The 3,614-nt window shown below is 35.9% G+C and overlaps 1 non-coding gene across 1 annotated transcript; it reads left to right on the forward strand.

The window, feature by feature from the left end:
* The first annotated feature begins 2,728 nt into the window (after positions 1-2,728).
* On the forward strand, positions 2,729-2,835 carry LOC120108308 (small nucleolar RNA R71). Its single transcript, XR_005509708.1, has one exon. It is a non-coding gene; the product is annotated as a small nucleolar RNA R71 (small nucleolar RNA).
* The last annotated feature ends 779 nt before the right edge of the window (positions 2,836-3,614 follow it).

Here is a 3,614-nt window from a genome sequence, read left to right on the forward strand (position 1 = left end):
GAGAACAATTCCCCTAGTTACCATGAAATGGCACTTTTTCCAGTTTAAGATTAGATTCTTCTCCTCACACCGAATTAAGACTAGTCTTAAATGGTCCACACAGTTTTCAAAAGAGGAGCCAAAAACCGAAAAATCATCCATGAAAACTTTCAAAAAGCGCTCAACCATGTCAGAGAAAATACTGAGCATGCATCTTTGGAAGGTTGCAGGAGCATTACATAATCCAAAAGGCATTCTCTTGTAAGCAAATGTGCCAAAAGGACATGTAAAAGTGGTCTTTTCCTGATCTTCAGGATCAATTGCAATTTGGTTGTAACCTGAATAGCCATCTAGGAAGCAATGATATTTATGACCTGCTAACCTTTCTAAAATTTGATCAATAAAAGGTAGAGGAAAATGATCCTTCCTAGTGACAGAATTAAGTTTCCTATAGTCAATGCATACACGCCAACTAGTGGGGACCCTAGTTGGAACTAATTCATTGTTGGCATTTTTGACTACAGTAACACCAGATTTTTTCGAAACCACTTGGGTTGGACTTATCCATTTACTATCTGAAATTGGGTAGATCATACCCGCATCCAGAAGTTTCAGAACTTCTGCTATAACCACATCCTTCATGTTTGGGTTTAATCGACGTTGAGGTTGACGAGAAGGTTTGGCATCAGCTTCTAAGTGGATTCTATGAGTGCAAATTGAGGGACTAATTCCCTTGATATCAGCAATTGTCCACCCTAATGCTCCCTTATGTTCCTTGAGAATTTCTAATAATTTTAATTCCTGATTTTGTTCGAGTTGGGATGATATGATCACAGGAAAGGTCTCTTCTTGACCAAGGTATGCATACTTTAGCTCAGATGGTAAAGGTTTTAGCTCAAGTTTGGGTGCTTGAACACTAGATGGTAGAGGACTATTGTTGCGTGGGGGCAATTCTTCAAAACGAGATTTCCACCTATCCGTATCCAATAAAGGAGCTGAATCTAATATAGCACTGATTTCTCTAAAGTTTTGGTTTATCTCTGTATGTCCAAAATGAGTTAGGCATGTTTCTAAAGGATCAGAAGAAAGAGATGGGACAAGAGCATCTTCTACAATGGAGTCGATCAAATTAACTCCATGAATTTCATCATTTTCATTGTCGTTATCGGGTTGTTTGCATATGTTAAATATATTAAAATCTATAGTCATATTTCCGAATGACATTTTCATTATTCCATTTCGACAGTTGATCAAAGCATTAGAAGTAGCTAGAAATGGGCGGCCTAAGATAACAGGTATTGGAGTGGTACAATTCATGACAGGCTGGGTATCTAATACTATGAAGTCGACTGAAAAATAGAATTTATCAATTTGGACAAGTACATCCTCGACTACTCCTCTTGGTATCTTTATAGATCGATCAGCAAGTTGGAGAGTAACCTTAGTGGGTTTTAGTTCACCAAGTCCTAATTGTTCATAAACTGAATAGGGCAGTAAGTTAACACTAGCACCTAAATCCAGAAGGGCTCGTTGTATCCTGAAGTTTCCTATGATGCAAGATATGGTAGGACAACCAGGATCTTTATATTTAGGTGGGGTGTTGTGTTTGAGAATAGCACTCACCTGTTCAGTTAGAAAAGCTTTCTTTTGTACGTAAAGCTTTCGCTTTATGGTACAAAGATCTTTTAAAAATTTTGCATAAGATGGAATCTGCTTAATGGCATCTAATAGAGGAATGTTAATCTTTACTTGTTTAAAGATTTCCAGAATTTCTTGATCAGGTACTCCTTTTTTAGCTGCAAGCAAGCGCTGAGGAAATGGAGCAACTATCTTGTGATGCAGTATTGGATCATTTTGTTCATTATCATCTTCATCATTCTTTTCAATAGATTTTTTAGGTTTGTCATCTTTTGTTGGAATTTCTTTGTTAATTATTTTTCCACTCCGAAGGGTTGTGACAGACTTTACTTGCTCAAATTTAGGTTGGGATGAACTTGCTTCATGGACCTCATGTTGACCCTTTGGGTTAGATTGAGGTTGGGCTGGAAATGTCCCTCTTTCCCTAACATTAAGTTGAGCCTCAATTCTACCTACAGAATTTTTAAGTTCTTGGAGTGATTGCATTGTATTCTGATTTATTTGAGTCTGCCCTTGCATGAAGGTTTGCAAAGTATCTTCAAGGGATTTCCTATGTGGTGGCACATAAGGAGTAGGAACAGAATTTCCTTGAGATTCATTGGCAGTGGGTCCATGTCTCCAGCTAAAGTTAGGATGGTTTCGCCAACTAGGATTATATGTTTCTGGAAATGGTCTTTTATAAGTATTGGTGAAATTTGCTTGATCATGCAACACTTCTTGAAAAGCAGGGATTGTAGAACAATCCTTGGTTACATGTGCATTACTCTCACAAATTCCACATATACTTTCAACAATAGTTTGTGCTTTTCCTATATTGGCTTTGCTTAATTCCATGGCTTCAACCTTCCTAGTCAGATTAGCAATTTTTACATTGACATCATTATCATCTTTAATAAGATATATTCCTCCTTTTGCATTAGGTGCTATTTTAGATTTTTCATTTTTATCTGTTGTATCCCAAGCTTGTGCATTTTCTGCTAAAAGATCAAAATAATCCCAGGCTTCATTTGGTTCCTTACTCATGAATTCACCATTACACATCATTTCTACAAATTGTCTCATATTGGAGGACAAACCATCATAAAAGAAACTAATGACCCTCCAAATTTTATATCCATGATGTGGGCAAGCAAGCAGAAGGTCCTTAAATCTTTTCCAACACTGAAAAAATGTTTCTCCATCTTTTTGTGCAAAGTTCATGATATTTCTTCTAAGTGTGTTTGTTTTATGTGTTGGAAAGAATTTCTTTAAAAATTCTCTTGTCATTTCTTGCCAGGTGGCTATGGTCCTAGGCCTTAAGGAGTGTAACCATGACTTAGCTTTTTCCTTTAAAGAAAAAGGAAATAACTTAAGCTTAACTACCTCTTCAGTGACATCATTGAAATGAAGTGTTGAACACACTTCATCAAATTCTTTTAGGTGCAAATAGGGACTTTCAGAATCAAGTCCGTGAAACTTTGGGAGTAATTGAATTATTCCTGGTTTCATGTCAAAAGCTCCCGCAGCAATAGGAATAACCATACAAGATGGGGTACTGGTCCTAGTGGGTTGTAGATAATCACGAAGCGTTCTAATAGGTAAATCATCTTGAAATTCATTATCTCCCTGATTACTACCATTATCTTCCATTTGATTATTTGAACTTTTATCCCTAGATTCAACTCGGAATAATCTTTTCGTTTTATCCCTTTGCCACAACCGCATATACTGACCAATTAACCAGTTGACTTTTTTTTTTAAATTATTATTATTATTTATTTATTTATTTATTTATTTTGTCTATATATATTTTTTTTTAGAGTTTTGGATGAGTATGAATATTACCTAAAGCTATGAATATTGACACCCTGCTACTAAAATTATTCACAATCAAACAGTATCAAAGCATAGCACCCTTATTTCTAATGTAGGAAAAATAGGACTAGTATGAACAAAACAGAAAAATTAATTTAAATACTCACGGCCGGAGTTCGTTCACTTCGGGAATCCAAAAATTT

This window comes from Phoenix dactylifera, chromosome 2, assembly GCF_051530095.1.
Source record: "Phoenix dactylifera cultivar Ajwa chromosome 2, Ajwa_hap1_PhDact_Kaust_v1.1, whole genome shotgun sequence".
In the NCBI taxonomy this organism is placed as follows: domain Eukaryota; kingdom Viridiplantae; phylum Streptophyta; class Magnoliopsida; order Arecales; family Arecaceae; genus Phoenix; species Phoenix dactylifera.